Here is an 18366-nt window from a genome sequence, read left to right as displayed (position 1 = left end):
CCATTTGCAACAAATTCAAAACTAAAACCATATCAAAGAGTGAAAAATTGAAAACCTTCCTTTAAAATCAGGCACAAGAAAAACACGCCCACTCTTATAACTCTTGAGAATTGGGAATCCCAGACATAGGAATGAGGCAAGAAAAAAATATATGTAGTGGATTAAAATTGGAAAAAGAATAATTATATTCAGATAACATGCAAACATAGAAAATCCTAAAGACTAGGATTCTTTGGAAAATACTGAAGACTAAAAAAGAATAATGAATTCTTGAAACAATGAACCAATATATCAAAATGGCAGTACCCAAATGCGTTGCTTGTCTATAGGTAGGTGAAAACTTAGAAGAGTAAAATATTTTTAGATTTTTATTAATAAATGCATTGACAAAATGAGCATTATTCATAAATTTTCATCTTCCCAGGAATCTTTACACTCCTCTTTCTCCTTGGAAGATCCTCTGGGGCTTCAGTTAGCTATGCATGCTAACTTTTAAAGAGAGCTTGAGTTCTTACTCATACTCTTTCTAGATCTGAATCTTGTGATGATAGCTGAGAGAAGATGTCCATTTGATACAAAGAGCTATGCTGTTTAGACACCATTGCTCTGATTTCGGTTTGATCACTTCAGTTAGACTAAAGAAATGGGAACTTGAAACATTTAGTCTTGAGATTCTACGTATTTTATTTATTTTTTTATTTTATCATTTTTTTATTACTGAAACACCATGAAGTACATTTATAGACTTATAAATTTTTGTGCTTGGGTTTTAGTTATACAATGATCAAGTATCCATCCCTCCACCAGTGCCCATCCTCCCCCACCACGGGTCCTAGCATTCCTCTCCCCCATCCTCCCCCATCCCACCCTTCCGCTGTGGCAGGGCATTCCCCCTTGTTCTCTCTCTCTTCTTTTGGGTACTGTGTTTTGCCAGAGAAGCATTGAGTGGCAATCATGTTTGGTCTACAGACTACTTTTAGCATGTCTCTCCCATCCTGGGAGGGTCTTCACAACACCCTTTATTTGGTGCTCTCTTCTCTCTCTGAGCTTCCTTTTCACCTAGCACATGTGGCTGGCCTTCAAGTCATTGAGCAAAATTCCTGGTACTAATCTGAGCCATTCCTGGGTGTTAGTCTCCCGTTTTGTTGCTTTATGTTCCCCAGATGAATGCAATCTTTCTGTGTCTATCTCGCTCTTTCTGACTCATTTCGCTTAACATGATACTTTCCATGAGATTCTACATATTTTAGGTATAAAATTAAAGAATTTAAAAGAGATGATGAATTTATGAGAGAAAAATGTGTAGAGAGAAAAGAAGGTGGAACCTAACCTTGAGAATAGAAACCAGAGAAATTTTGCAAAACATCAAGGTGAAAGTAGCATTGTAATGTTTATATTATTCAATATTTTTTAAGTTTTAGTTCAGTAATCAATTGAGTATAGTCTATGTAATAGACATGTTCTCTAAGTCTTACAATAGCACTGTCCTCCCGTTGTTCATCGATTTGCTCTAGTGGGCACCAGTAACATCTCCATTGTGAGGCTTATTGTTACTGTTTTCGGCATATCGAATATGCCACAGGGAGCTTGCCAGGCTCTTCTGTGTGGGTGGGATACCATTCTGTAGCTTGCTGGGCTCTCCCAGGTCGACTGTGTGCAAGGCAAACACCCTACCCGTTGTGCTATTGCTGTAAATAGTTTATTTTTTTGATTGAATAGCATAATCTACCCATTCATAGTAAATACATAAGTAGCTATTACTCTATAATAAATTATTTTTCTGCTACATTTATTTGCAGAAGAAATAAATTATCATCACCTTGAGATCAGAGAAATGATGGAAACTTGGTTAATTGGCAGGGTTCCTAAATTTGTGTGTGTATAGTGCCAGAGTCTAAATTCAGGTCTCCTGCATGTAAGGCATTCACTTACTGCTGACCCACATCCCTAAGTCAACCCATAATTTTTATTTTTAAGGATCTGAGAGAACAAGTCAGGAATTTTGTGTGTCACTTTTACTTTTTATTTATTTAATAGGCTGGAGCGATAGCACAGCAGGTAGGGCGTTCGCCCTTACACGCGGCCAACATGGCCGACCCGAGTTCGATTCCTCCGCCCCTCTCGGAGAGCCCTGCAAGCTACCGAGAGTATTCGATATGCCAGACACAGTAACAACAAAAGTCTCCAATGGAGATGTTACTGGGCTCGCTCGAGCAAATCGACGATCAACGGGAGGGCCTTTACCTTTACCTTTATGAGATACATAGATATGTAGTTAAATTGTTCATGACTATGTCTCAGTCATACAATGTTCAAATGCCCATCCCTTCACCAGCAGTATATTTTCCACCACCAATGTCCCCAGTTTCCCTCCCTTATCACCCATCTTAGCCTTCCTTTATGGCAGATAGATCCTATGTCTCCATCTCTCTCTCTCTCTCTCTCTCTCTCTCTCTCTCTCTCTCTCTTTCTCTCTCTCTGTCTCTCTTTCCTTTTAGGCATTGGGTTTGCAATTCAGGTACTTAAAGGTATCAGGTATATTACTTTATCTCTTTTCAGCACTCAGTTCTTGTCCGGAGTGATCATTTTCAACTATCATTGTCATTGTTGTCCCTTCTCTATCCTGACTGCACTCCTCCCATCCCTCACTTGTGGTAAGTTTCCTACCATAGACCAGTCCTGCTGGCCCTTGTTTCTACTATCTTTGGGTATTAGTCTCATACTATATTTATATCCCACGACTAGTGCAATCATTCTATGTCTGTCCCTCTCCCTCTGACTTTTTATTCAGCATAATACTTTCCATATCCATTCATGTATAAGAAAATTTCATTACTTCATTTTTTCAAGCAGGTGCATAGTATTCTATTGTAAAGATGCACTATTCTATTTCATAGATGTACTATAATTTCTTTATTCAGTCATCAGGGAATTTCATGAAAGAGAGGGATTTAAAGTTATATTTCCAATGAAATGAACTGCTGATCTTTATATCATATGTAGTCTGTTTGCATAGAACCATCTCTAGCTTTTCTCTTTCATTGATATGTCTCCAATCTAGTGGGCATTAATCAAGCTCACTTCTTGATGTCATTTAGATTGGACCTCCTCCTAGAGCACCTAATCTGTTGGTAATTTATTTCTTGAAATAAATAATGAGTGAGTGAGACCTCAATAAACAATCAACAATAAAGACTGTTCCTGCCCTGCATTTTAAACAGACACATTATAATGAAAAGAAATTAAAGAGATTCAGGTGGTGTTTAAAATAAAATGAAAACCCAATCAAATAAGGATCATATGCAGGCAAAAATGCTTTGCATCGTGTGGCTGTTTAAATACAGTCAGTGACTGGCTAGAGGAGACACAAGACAACATATGTTACATGGTGACATAAATATGACTTACGTTTTAAATTTCACTTGTGGCACACAATTAAATATAAAATTATACACTCTTAAGGACCAGAGAGATAGTACAGTTAGGGTGTTTGCCTTACATGCAGTTAACTTGAGTTTAACCCCCAGTACCACATATGGTCCTGGAGCCTTGCCAGGAGTGATACCTGAATACAGAATAAGGAGTAAGCCCTGTTGAGCACTGGAAGATGTGACCCTTTCACCAATATAAACAAACACACACAAAATACTTAAATATTTCTAAAGATTCAGCTGTAGAAACTTTGCTTTCACTAGTTACATGGCAACCACATTGGAGATTTTCTGAAGACACAAAAATCTTTCATTAGAAGCACACTGTCTGTTATATGATCTCAGAAAACTATTTTTAATGTGTAAACAAGATTTTTAATAAAAAATGAAATGACTAGCTAAGCTGCAGAGCAATTCAAATAACTGCTATTCACTCCAAGCTACTCCCAATGGCCAGAACCATCAATAGTTATATTTCCTTAGAGTCCAGCACTAAATACGAGCTTAGGGAGCTGTCTTATCCCAAGATGGTATCAAGTGAAGCTAAATTATTATAAATTTGACCCCATGCATTCGCAATCCAACAGAGAGCTTAGCAGAATTGCAGTTAAGCAGGTGTGTTTTGACATCAATGTGTTACTGAATCAAAACTAAAATTACTTAATCAGTACAATGAATCTGCTTCTGACAGAAATCATAATTAATCCAGTAAGAAGAGAAAAATTTTCCCTGTTTTTCTATCCCACCCTTACTGAATTTCAAAAACAAAACAAAGTAAACATTTTCTTAAAATTGAGCAAATATTTTAAAATATTAAAAACCCCAAAATATTTTAATTTGTTTTAAGAAAATAACTTATTCCTGTTTCTTTGAACTCTAAAATTTGAAAATAACTGAAGACCACAAAGACCATTAAATTAAAAGTACCAACACATAGGCCTAGAAAAAAGGTCTAAAATAAGGAAGTCTTAGATTGGACTTCATGCTTCTGTGTTCATCTCAGAAGTCCAATATAATCCCTAACTCATAATGTCATTCTGCATTATAACTGAGCTAATGTATAGATAGGGCCTTGCCGCAATGTATCAAATGTAATACATGTGCTTGTTGACTTTTTGAACACATGTTCAAACACATGCAGGAAAAGTGCCTTACCCATTATCTCTGGCCCTGATAATGATCTTTTTAGACTGAGGATGTACTTGAGATCATATAGGATAATATATAACTCAGATTAATTTAATAATACCCTCTGATGAGTAGATGAGTTTCGTTTGTGCTATGTACTTTATGCAAACCATATCACTTTATTTTTTCTAGGACACCAGTGTTATTGGTATCCCAGTCTTGTAGTCTGAAAATATGGCTTTTAGAAATATGGAGCCAATTGCTCAAATTTAACATTAAAGTATCATAGACTGAAAATAAAAGCAACATTATAAGAACTTCCTGAAGGCTGGTATTTTAAAGACGACAAAGTAATTAATCCTCTTGAAGTTACCACAATACTACCCCTAACCACACACTGTATCAAGTCTTGTTTTCTTTTTTTTTAACAATAATGTAGCCATAGTATAGTGGGTAGGGCGTTTGCCTTGCACACAGCTGACCTGTTCGACCTGGATTCGATTCCTCTGCCACGAGCCCGGCAAGCTTCTGAGAATATCTTGCCCGCATGGCAAAGCCTCGCAAGCTACCTGTGATGTATTTGATATGCCAAACACAGTAACAAGTCTCACATTGCAGACCTTACTGGGCCCACTCAAGCAAATCAATGAGCAATGGGAGGACCATGCTATTATTATTAATAATAATGGATATTTTCTTTTGTTTTAGTTTTAGGACCACAACTGGAAGTTCTGGGTGCTTACTCTTGGTTGCACATTTAGAAATCACTCCCAGCAGACCCAGGTGGGAGACCATATGGGTTTCCAGATATTCGATCTAGGTCAGCTGCATGCAAGGTAAGAGCCCTGTCACTATACTATAGTTCCGGCAAATATATTTCTATTTTCATAAAGGGTGCATAGATAGCATAGGGTTATAATTTTTTAAGATAATTAAGTCATCTTTCCTAGAAAATAGATGTATCAGTATTTTACTCACATAATCTCATTGAATCATCTTTGTTAAATAATTAAACTAAAACTTTTAAAAAAGGGTTGAATGTATAGTAAGTATAATCTATCTGAATAGTTATTTGGATAATTTATTACACTTTGTACAGGATAACAGAAAAAAATATATATATAAAATATAGGTATATATGTTGTATATGTGTGTACACATATACAACATATATATATAAAACATAATTTGCAGGTACACAAATGTCTGTAAATAACACAGAAAGAAAATTAATTTTGGAATGAAACAGAAACAATCCTAGAGGGACATTATGTGGTCCTTTGGCACTTCAAGATTTAAGTGTTTATGTCTACAGACTGGTTTCTTTTTGTTGCTCCTTTCTATAGGTTATGTCTCTTTTCTAGCCTCTTTCTTTTATAATTACAATTAAAAGAGTCAGAGATCTACTTATGATTTTTAAGTAAGAGAGATTTCCATTAATGTGGATGGCAAAAACATTCTATACTCTTAGAATGAAGGTAAAGCATATTTCACTGGTGATTGGAATATTTTACTAAGATTTTTCTAATATGCTAGATTTTTAAAATTCATTAGACTGGGATCTAAAGGTTTGCGTTTCCCTTCTTCTTCCTTTATGACACTCAGTAAAACTGACATATTAGTCCCCCTTACTATTTAGATTTCTGCATTAACATATGCCTCAGAGACCTGGGCCCTACGCAAACAGGACGAGAACGCTATTCAGGTCTCCCAAAGAAGAATAGAAAGAGCTATGCTTGGAATATCACGTTTCACTCAACTGAGAGAAAGAATCTGGAGTTCCGACATCCGTCGATGATCAAGAATCAGGGACACTGTCTCATTTGCCAAGGTGTCGAAAATCAGATGGGCTGGTCACGTAATGAAATTTAAAGACGACCACTGGACTAGAGCTGTTACCAACTGGATTCCACGGGATGTCAAAAGACCGCGTGGCCGCCCACCTATCAGATGGTCAGACTTCTTCGTCAAGATCATGAACGATCGGTTTGAGGCTCGTCATGTTCCCAAAGCAAACAGATGCCATTGGGCTACACCAGCACGCGACAGGGACAAATGGAGACGTTACTGGCGCCCGCTCAAGCAAATCGACGACGAACGGGAAGTTAAGTGATTAAGTGATTAAGTGACTATTTAGGTGAGTCATATTAATTAAGTTAGTGAATACTCAAGCTGTCCCTTTTCCTTTCCTCTCTTCTATCCGCTATGAGGCAGAGTGGCAATTTAAAAGAACATATGCCTTCCCTTTAGACACTAAAACATTGCCAACACTGCATAACATTACAAACTTCTCATGGCAAAAGAAGTTAAATATTTCACTTCAAAATTATAACCATCTACTAGTTTAGAGGGCTGGAGCGATAGCACAGGGGGTAAGGCATTTACCTTGCCAACCTTACGTGGCCAACCTGGGTTCGATTCCTCCGCCTCTCTTGGAAAGCCGGGCAAGCTACTGAGAGTATCTTGACTGCATGGCAAAACCTGGCAAGCTCCCCGTGACGTATTGGATATGCCAGAAACAGCAACAACAAGTCTCACAATGGAGACATTGCTGGTGCCCGCTCGAGCAAATGGATGAGCAACGGGAGGACAGTGCTACTAATTTAGAAGCATTACATACAGATGCATGAGATCTTACCTAGAACTTTTTAGTCCCAAATGTATCTTGCATTTGGATTTGTGATTTCTTTAAAACTTTTAAGTCTTTGTCTTTTGTTTTCTATGAAATTATAATTTCTATGAAATTTTCTATGAAATTATTTTCTATGAATTAAATTATATAATTATAATTATATAATTATATACAGATTTGATAAATCTGTATCATATGATTAGCAATGAATTTTATAATCTCTTTACTGGTATTTTTATATTAGGATCCTATTCACACCAGATAAAATCTTGCACATATAAATGCTTTGTTTGCTTGCTTGTTTGGGGGTCACACTGGTAGTGATCAGGGTTACCCTTGGCTCTGCACTCAGGGATCACTTCTAGAAGTGCTCGTTGTACCATAAGGAGTGTAAGGGATTAAAGCCAGGTCAGCCAAGTGCAAGGCAAACTCTCTACTCACTGTGCTATCACTCTGGCCCCGGAAATAGATGTGTTTTTATTTTATTATTTGAGCTAATAAAAGACAGACACTTTTATTTAGACAGACAATAGACAGACACTATTATTTGAGCAAATAAAAGAGAGATACTTGTTTTAAAAAATGGCAACAAAATTTTCTGTTGTAGATCTCTACTATGCCTTATATTAGAATGATTTGATGGTTTCTAAATAATCAACAACTTTCAGACTCTAAACCTGAATTGATAGTGAAAAATATATGATTTACATTGCCAACATTATTAATTACTTTTTAAGACATACATATCAGAAGTCAGTATCATTATTCTAAAAAGAGGATGGACTATCTTTAAGGATAAAAATTAAGTAACTATTGAACCTTTTTTTTTCTTTTTGGGTCACACCCAGCAATGCACAGGGGTTACCCCTGGTTCATGCACTCAGGTATTACTCCTGGCGATGCTCAGAGGACCATATGGGATGCTGGGAATCGAACCTGAGTTGGCCGCATGCAAGGCAAATGCCCTACCCGCTGTGCTATTGCTCCAGACCCAATTGAGCCTTTTTTATTTGAAGTCTGGGGAACTAGATAGTATAGAGGCAGATGTGAGACACATGGTAACTAGTGGTCTCAACAGAGCACAAGAAAAAAACTGCAAACTATTCTACCTAATTAATTCTTTAATTTGATTAAAAATTGCATGCAATTTTATTTGACTTGAAAGGGCACTGACAGGACCTTACCAATAACTTCATATGCATGTTCTGCAAATTCTTGAGACAAATACTTATATTGAGATCAGAAGCTCCCAAATCTGATATAAGATTCTACTGAAGCTGGTTTTATTTTGCAAAAAGTATATACAAAGGTATAAATTCAAAGATATGTACATTACACATGTCATATAGCATAATGACAGCGTAATTCAAATCATAAACAATCATCAGTGACATAAACTGATAAAGGAGGACACATAAACAATAATAGAGTAAGAGGGCTATTCTTTATTTATTTTTTTGGTTTAAATAGAATGATCTTTATTTTGGAATGTGCTGTGTTGATTTGTATGATAAATTTAGTTTATGATCAATTTACGTTTTCAATTCTCACATTTACCGTCACCAAAACTTATTTTTCACCACCAAGAACCCCAATTAAAACCCCTCCCAACCCTCCCAAAGCCTGTGAGGGAGATGGATTCTAGTTAACACTCTATCTACTTTGATTAGATTCATTGTTTCGACAAAAGATGCACCATTATTATTTAGAGTTTACAGCCCAAATTAGACATGCTGAAAAGGCATTGTGAAATAATTTGTTTTCTACAGCTGGTTACAAGAATCAAATTGCGCGGCTATCGCAGCCGCGCGATTTTGAATTTCTGGTATTTTACTTATTAAGCCTGGAAGTATTTCTGCCAAGAGTCAGATAATTTTGAGATTGATTTCTGTGGCTCTGGAGCCATGGCCGTGCCAGAGAACCGCTCATGGGGGGCAACTCCTGACCTCGGTAGGGCATGAAGGACGAGCCAGGAACGTCTCCCTTCCCACGAGGTTTCAGTCGCCCTGTCACAACCGGTTCATACCTGGCTTTCCAAAAAGTTCCGAGGAGGCTGCCATCTTTCTTTCCAGAGGGAAAAAGGCGAAGGGAGCAACACCCTTTCCCCTCCGGGAAGGCATGGTGGCGTGGATTAATGCATAGTCCATTCACTTTTCTGCCGCAAGCTGCCGGACTCTGTATTATGTCCTTGTGCTTCTGGAGCCATGACCAGTCCGGAGAGCCGCTCCTGGGGGGCAACTCATGACCTCAGTAGGGTGTGAAGGATGAGCTGGGAACGCCCCCCTTCCCATGGGGTTTCAGTCGAGGGCTTTTCTTTAAAGTTGACTGATCTCCAAAAATTATATAGGCACACTAAAGAAGTTCATACCCTATCACAAAGAAAATAAATTGAAATGGGGGCTGGAGCGATAGCACAGCGGTAGGGCGTTTGCCTTGCACGCAGCCAACATGGCCGACCCGAGTTTGATTCCTCCACCCCTCTCGGAGAGCCTGGCAAGCTCCCCGTGATGTATTCGATATGCCAGACACAGTAACAACAAAGTCTCCAATGGAGACGTTACTGGGCCCACTCAAGCAAATCGAAATGGAATACAAAGAAAATAAATTGAAATAGAATACCTCTAATATATGCGAATGCTTGGGAAATTTTAATTGTTCCTCATAATTTTTACCCTTACCCAGACAATAATTGAAATGAAGACATACTGTTCTTATCTAATAACTTTTCCCAATTTATATTCATTTTGACAACAAATTTTTCTGGTGTGGTAAATTCAGGCTGAGAATTGACTGAAATATTATATATTAGATACAGGAAAAAACTAAACTGAAAAGTCATATCAAGAGTTTACCGCCCTCTGGACAGTAAGATGACGGCTGCCTTGGAGCTTTTTGGAAAGCCAGGTATGAGCCGATCATGACAGGGCAACTGAAATCTCATGGGAAGGGGGCATTCCCGGCTCGTCCTTCACGCCTTGACGAGGTCATGAGTTGCCCCCCACAATTGACTCTTCGACACGGCCATGGCTCCAGAGCCACAGAAGCCAATCTCATAATTATCTGACTCTCGGCAGAAATACTTCCAGGCTTAATAAGTAAAATATCAGAGATCCAGGGTCGCACGGCCACGATATCATTTGGTTCTTGCAGCCAGCTGTAGAAAACAAGTTGTTTCACAATGCCTTTTCAGCAGGTCTGATTTTGGGGTGTAAACTCTACATGATAATGGTGCATCTTTTGTCGAAACAATGAATCTAATCAAAGTAGATAGTGTTAACTAGAATTTATCTGCCTCACAGGCATTGGGAGGGTTGGGAGGGGGGTATATTGGGGTTCTTGGTGGTGAAGGATAAGTACTGGTGAGGGGAAATATGTTTGATGATTGCATGACCTAGACTTAAACCTGAAAGCTTTGTAACTTTTCTCACGGTGATTCAATAAATAAATTTAAAAAAAGAGTTTACCCATTAAATGATAAAGGAGCACAAAAAAACTTGAAACATGAGCCATGCTAGCTATTTTGTTGTTATTCAAACTACAGATGTACATGACTAAAGACACTTTGGCTTTGAAATAGGAACAAAAATTAGTGTAGAAATATTCATGATATGTAAAGTATACTAGGATGCATATCATACTTTTCTGTATGTGATGTTAGATGTAAGATCTATCTAGGCATTTAAGCTAGTAAGATATTAAATGTCAAGACAAAGTGAAATATTAAATTTAATGAAACTAAGTTTGGAGAAAAGTTATATTTGCTCAGCACCTGGGTGACTGCCTCAGCATAAAAACATATGGTGTGGCAGCTTTTTAAAAAATTTAGTTTTGTTTTATAAGCCTGGCAATTTAATGTTTAAGTGCTTCTTGCAAATTTCCAGAAGCAGAAAAATTAAGGTCAATGAACATCAAAGAACTTTGGGTTAATGAGAAATATACCTGTTTGTAAATATTTTCTTCTACTCTCCCTCATACACAGGGATATGAATTAAAAGTCATCTCCTTTTGACTACATATGAAGGTGGTGCTCAGTGACCAACTCAAATTTAACATGTCCCCAAAAGTTCAACAGAGCATCTTGTTTTATGTCCTAACCTCAACCTGTCCATCTTGCATTGATGGGTGAGTCAGCTCCGAGTAGGAAGGCAGCATCTCTTTTCTCTCTCATGCCAATGAAATGCTGACCTTTTCTCTGAAAGATGCTCAAGACTATATCAGTGTGCACACTGGGAATTTTGTTCCTGAAATGATTAAGAATGAATTCTGAATTTCAAGTGGAACAGAACAGTTGAACTAAAACCAGGTCTTCTTGGCAAATGTTTTCAGGTGACAAAATAGTTGAATTTTTTTCTCTAAATTTTTAAAAAAATACCCACACTTTGGCTTAGATTCCAAGAACATTACGCAGAAAGCATGATATCTAGGACAGTTTGCATTAGGAACTGATTGATGGGAATGTAGTTTAAGGTTAGTCTACTATTCAGCCAGCCAGGCAGTCAGGTGGAGGAAAGAGGAAGCCTGTCTGCTTAGTTTATGAGGGAGGTCAGTTCTTACAATGTGCCAGTCACTGTGCTAACAACCTGCATTGACTGGCTAATTATATTTTGACAGTAAATTGATAAAATATGAAATTATTGTTTCCTTTGAACAGATAGGAAAAGAAATTTTATAAAACCAAATAAACTTTCTACGTCTCATGTAAATAAATGGGGAAGGTGCTTTTACTCACTGTAATACTGAATGAAAAGTTTTTTCCCACTGAGTCTAAAATCTCTATTCTAACCTCACCCACAAGTCAAAGACACACACAGTCTGTCTAAAATGCCTAATGTCCAGCCACACATGCTGAGGGAGAAGGGCAGCTCAGATAGAGAGGGGAGCACCAAGTAAAGGGTGTTGGGAGGACCCTCCCAGGATGAGAGATGCATGCTGAAAATAGACTATAGACCGAACATGATAGCCACTCAATGCCTCTTTTGCAAACCACAACACCCAAAAGAAGAGAGAGAACAAAAGGCAATGCCCTGCCACAAGGGTGGGGTGGGATGGGGGGTGGAGGGTAGGAGGGATGCTGGGAGCATTGGAGGTGAGGAATGGGGACCAGTGGAGGGACGGGTACTCAATCATTGTATAACTGAAACCCAAGCACAAAAAATTTGTAAGTCTACAACTGTACCTCATGGTGTTTCACTAATTAAAAATTTAAAAAAATAAAATAAAACACCTAATGTGTGAAGATGGCTTCCTTATATTATACAGAAACATATTAAACAGATGAATATTGTAAGTTTCTTCTAAGCTGCACACTGGAGTCCAGATTTTAAGACCAAAAAATTAAACACAATATTAATGTGAGTCCTCAGCGAAAGCTGAAATTATAATCAATCAGTTGTAGAGTTACTCAGATGCCTGAGAATTCTACACAAAAGGAAAAAAACCCTTGAATATGGAAAAAGGACCAGCTATGATCCCTGTGTTTGTTTGTTCTGAGGGCAAGGAATGAGGGTTTGGGCTTTCCTAGAAATGGTCATTACCTGTGAATAATGACAAATCGAACTATGAGATTGGGAAAAGCTATGGGGTGTTACGTGCTCTTATTTCTGAGTTTGTAGTTCTGTTTTTCCCAGAGAACACAAGCTTCTAGCTTTTGGGCCTGCTGATTCATTCCTTTTGCACAGGAGGAGGTTTTTAAATTAACTAGCTGTTCAGCCCACTGAGACCTCTTACATTATGCAGGCACTCTTCTTGGTCATGTTACCTATTGATCTGCCTAGTCATCAAAGGAAGTCCCTTTGAGTATACAACCCCTGTGATGAGGCATGTTGATTCAGCAAACCTTTGAGAGAGAGAGAGCGCAACATAAGATTTAGATTGACAAGAATATTCTCATGAAAATAAATTAAAATAAAGGAAAAAAGTTTAAAATTCCAAGAGATTTTTATTGACATGTTCCTGAACTAAAACAATGGTGAAAAGATATGTAAAAGTCAAACAACCCAAGGTAGAATGGATGAGACATAATAATAATCAAATGTGCATTGTTATAGGAAGGGAAAATTGATTTTCAAATTCGACTTGTGATCATATAAAATTGCACAAAGTAAAAGAAAAGAAAAAGAAAAGCATTACACTCTCATTAGTTATGATAAAGGGTTAACTGGGCATCGTTAATGCAATTAAACAATCCAATATATTTGAAATTGTGCCATGAAGGCTGATAGGCAAAACACTGTTAAGTCAGAAGTACCGATTAATTACTTTATTGGACCATTAAACATCTGGCTTGTCTTTGTTACTCAATAAACTTAAACAGCTCATTAAAAACCAATGAAACATGACAGAAAAAAATTAGATGCTTTGTTTCCTATTTCTTTCAGTTTACCTATGGATTAGAGGGTTTTATTTCCTCTAGAACTCCCTCCTCCAAAAGTCTAATGGAAATTCACAGACTTTGCTGAGTGATGAGAAATTCCACGCCCCAAATCTGAGAAACAAAAATTTCAAACTTACAACTTTTCAGTGATTACAAATAACCCAAATTGCAAAGTTTAGGAGAGAAAGAAAATTCTTTTGGTATGACTTTCCAAAAACTATTTTGAAATTTCTTCACAACTCCAGTGTTCATGAGTCTTGGCAACTATTTCTTTTACAATACAACTTGACAAGCTTAAGTAGGTCAGAGTATTGGTCAGAGTTGTGATTTCATATTAAAAATAGGTTTATGCGGGAGGTTGCGGAGAGATAGTACAGTGAGTAAGAAGCTTGCCTTGCATGTAGTCAAACTGAATTCAAATTCTGGGTACCCCATATGGTCCCCTGAACACCACCAAGAGTGACTCCTGAGTGCAGAGTCAGGGCTGAACCCTAAGCACAGTAAGATATGGCCCCAATAAAATAAACAATAAACAAGAACAACAAAAAAGTGCTATCCTATTAATCAATCATTTAAGCATCTCATGTACTTTTAGGTGTCTATATCTTGATCTACAAAGATTATATAATAGAGCATATTTAAAACAAGTTGGGGGTGGGTTTATTTGTTTTAAAGCTACAGATGGCAGTGGTCAGAGCTTTCTCCTGGTTCTGGGCTCAGAGCTCACTCTCGGCCTGGCTTGGGGAACTATATTTAGTACTCAAGATCAAACCTGGCTTGACCACATACAAAGCAAGTATATTATCCACTGTACCTCTCCAGTTACATTAATTTTGCTTCTCACTTAAATATTTCATTCCTGAACATGTTTGTACATCAGATACTTAAGCAGTAGATAGCATTTTATTTATTATTGTTCAAGGAAATTGCTATTATTATTATTATTATCATTTTTGTTTCTTTTAGACCACACATGGCAGTACTCAGAACTTACTTGTGACTCTATGCTCAGAAATTTCTTCTGACAGTGCTCAGGGCATCGTAGGTGGTACTAGGGAATCTCAGGCAAGCACAGTAAGCCAGTGTATGTATATATGTCTGACCCCTAAGCATCTAAAAATAAAAAGGAAACATGAAAAACCATATTTGGAAGAAAATGCAAATAATCAATTATGTCTATACTATAAATAATAGAAATACCAAAAAAATCAGGAAATGAAGGGAATAAGACAAATACTAAAACACATGTAACAAAAAAACATAATAGATAACTAAAAAGCAACCCACAAGAAATTAAGAGCTGAATTTAAAATTAATAATAAACAAAGCCTTCTGCCTGGAGCAATTAAAAATGTAGAGAAAACTTCTATCTTGTCCTTCCCCAGAAAACTATTATCACACACAAGACAAGAGAAGGTTTACCCAAATTTCTTATTTGTATTTGAAGATACAAATAGAATTTACCTCAGAAACCTCTGACAGGAAAATTACTGACCACTTCTGCACCTACCAATCTGCAAAATCTGCCCTTTCCAAGAACAGACCTTCTTGTTTTCCTGTATAAACGTCTTATGTTATGCAGTCAATGGTTATTTTGAGTACACTGGTTCACTATCATCTAACTTTCCAGGTTGTCAATGAATAAAGCTATTTCTCAACTTGTCATCTTGCCTTGTGGTTGACTGGCCCCATCTATTGACAGTGGAAACTGATCTTCATGGTTGCAACACCAACCTTCATGGTTGGTAACACCAATTGGAAATGAATAATGGGACGTATATAATATATGTATATGTCCCATAAACATATATAATATATAACATATTATATATGTTCCATTATTTATTTCCAATTTGCAGAACATACATATATTTGTATATATATATACTAGTAAGAATTTTTGGACTTTAGAATAATAAGGAGGAAATTAATTTGTTCCCTATATAAAAAAGTGTATTTAGAAGGGAAAGAATATTTTATTATCATCTTATGTTTCAAAATTAACACAGGGCATAAAAAAGTGACATATTTACATAAAATAAAGGAAAGATAATTTGGGGAAAGTATTTTATATCAATCAAATGACTTGAAAATTTTAGAATCATATTCACAAAATATTATTAGTAACCAGGTAAAAGTTTAGTAACATTTCACTTTTGAATATTTTCTAAAAAATTCAGTAGAAAATGAAAATATAAATATTGCACAATTATTGAAATTGGGGAATAACATGAAAGAATATGGTCAATACAAATGTTTAGTTTTAGATATATAATTGAAGTTTATTGATGCTAGCACTATAATTGAATGAAAAATGTATAAATAGATAACACAATGTGTAATTATGGAATATTCAAATTCTACCATCTATTCTTAAGACCCTGGTTCTTAGACTAAGGCACAGATACAATACAAAAAATGTTACATCCAAAGCTTTCTAATTCTAAATTTGAAATATCAAATGATCTCATGGACACTGTGCATTTATATATATATGTGTGTGTTTATTTTAGTCCATATTATTTATTACTTCCATCAATGGAATAAAGCTAGCAATATATTAAACAGCCGCAAACGAGGCATAATCTTAGTGTACAGACTACCTATTAAAATTCTATTTCATATTTTGAAACACAACATTTTAGAAAAACAGTTGATTCCACATTTGATGCAGGAAATATACAACTTGACATTGAACACAAGGAAACTCTCAAACATCATTATGGTAATGTCAAGAGCTCATTGGTAAGGCTTGACTGGACAAAAAAAGTAGGATAATTTGAGCTTCAAAATTTATGTATTATATCCTACCAAATATGTTTGCGAATAATTTCAAGTTTCTAAAGTATAAAAATCAAACAGAATGCTTACATTTATTATCTAACAGAAGGAAAAAACAGGCATTCCCTCTGACATACCTATATAAATTCTACCACTGAATAATCAAATAGGAGAAGGTTCAATATTCATTGTTTTATCTAATAAGTCTCTCATTCTAACTAAATATGATAAGTAATGATAAATGATAAACAATGAATTCTTATTTTATGTGCCTGATTATCTATCTTTATGTCTGCTCACTAATATGAATATATTAATATATAAAGAACATATTATATTCTTAATATAAAGAATATAATATGAATATAAAATATAAATATGTATTTCAATGAAATAGATAATTATCAATGTAAACAAACTCTTAGAACTGGCATTCAAATTTTACACCTATCCTCTACAGTCTCATAATTTGAAGATGTGAGTCTTTTTGAGGATGTAATCAGAAATATCCAGACAGTGAGAGACTTCATAGGAGTCTAGGAAAACTTAAGAGTTTCAATAGTTACATTGTTAAAGAAAGGGGTTAATGAAGATTTGGGATTAAAAGATTCTCAAAAGTTTTGCAAATATAGTTCTATTGGAAAGAAAAACTATGCAAAGCATAAAGATACACTTAATATGAAAGTCGGGACTCTAAATAATTTAAAAGGAGTAAGTATAAGACTTGCAAAGAGTCAAAATTTTTTCTGGCATGGTTGACAAAGTGATTTTGTTAGGCCTGGATTCAGGTTTTAATGTTCCACTAAAAAAAGACATTTATGTATTCTGAATATAATTAATTTTACAATAAAACGTTTAAAACAAAAGAAAGAAAATAAATCTTATCTAACATGTGAAAGATTCCTTTCTTCCTACCAATAAATACTAACCATGTTATTTATTAAATATTTTTTCTCGCTTTTTCTATGTTTTCTTGTACTTTGATAATTTATTGCCAGAAATTATATAAATTTGCTTTTCTTTGACTGCAAAAGTGACTACTTGCATGTTATTATTCATGATGTGAATATTTCACTTGTATTATGGTATTAATATTTTTATTTTCCTTTGACAGTTTCCTTTCAATGTCCTCTTATTTTATTCATTACCATATGATTATTATCTAATGACTTAGAACTTTTTCAATATCAATATTTGTGACCTTTGCCTGAAATATAAATTGTTGAATTTTTTACTGTGTGTATTTCATTAGTTATTCAGAATTTATATTAAAAAGTTTATTCTTAATGGAATGCACAGAGTTAGGGGCTGGAGTGATAGCACAGTGGATAGGGTGTTTGCCTTGCATGTGGCCGACCTGGTCGACTCAGGTTCGATTCCTCTGTCCCTCTTGGAGAGTCTGGCAAGCTATCGAGAGTACCTCGCCCACAGGGCAAAGCCGAGCAAGCTACCTGTGACGTATTTGTTATACCAAACACAGTAACAAGTCTCACATTGGAGACGTTACTGGGCCCGCTAGAGCAACAACAGGAACAATGGGAGGGTAGTGCTACAGTTATTCTTTATATTCTTCACTTGAATTATCCCATTTATAGTGAATAAAAGCAGTTTTTATGTTTCTATTTCTAACATAGTTAACATTTTCTGTTTTATCTTTATAAGGCACCTGTATGTCATCTTAATGTATGATTAATGGTTTAGAGCAACAAAATTATACTCCACTGAAAAGATGGCCAATTATTCCATCATAACTTTTTTGTAAAGTCTATAATTTGCCTACTTACTTGAAACACTCTTTATCAGAATGTATATTTTTGTCAAATAAGTTGATCAAAACAAAAATCTAGGTATATAAAGCTGGTATTATTTCTAGTATTTATAGTTTTACTTTTATAATCAATGTGGCACAGCATATAAAGCATGCAGAAATTTTTTAATGTTTCTATTCAAATACACCTCAGATGAAAATTGTCAGTTCCCAGGAAGAACATGATAACATTGGAACTCAATAATGTCTAGAG

This window comes from Sorex fumeus, unplaced genomic scaffold, assembly GCF_029834395.1.
Source record: "Sorex fumeus unplaced genomic scaffold, SorFum_2.1 ptg000043l, whole genome shotgun sequence".
Taxonomy (NCBI): domain Eukaryota; kingdom Metazoa; phylum Chordata; class Mammalia; order Eulipotyphla; family Soricidae; genus Sorex; species Sorex fumeus.
This window is presented reverse-complemented; position numbering follows the sequence as displayed.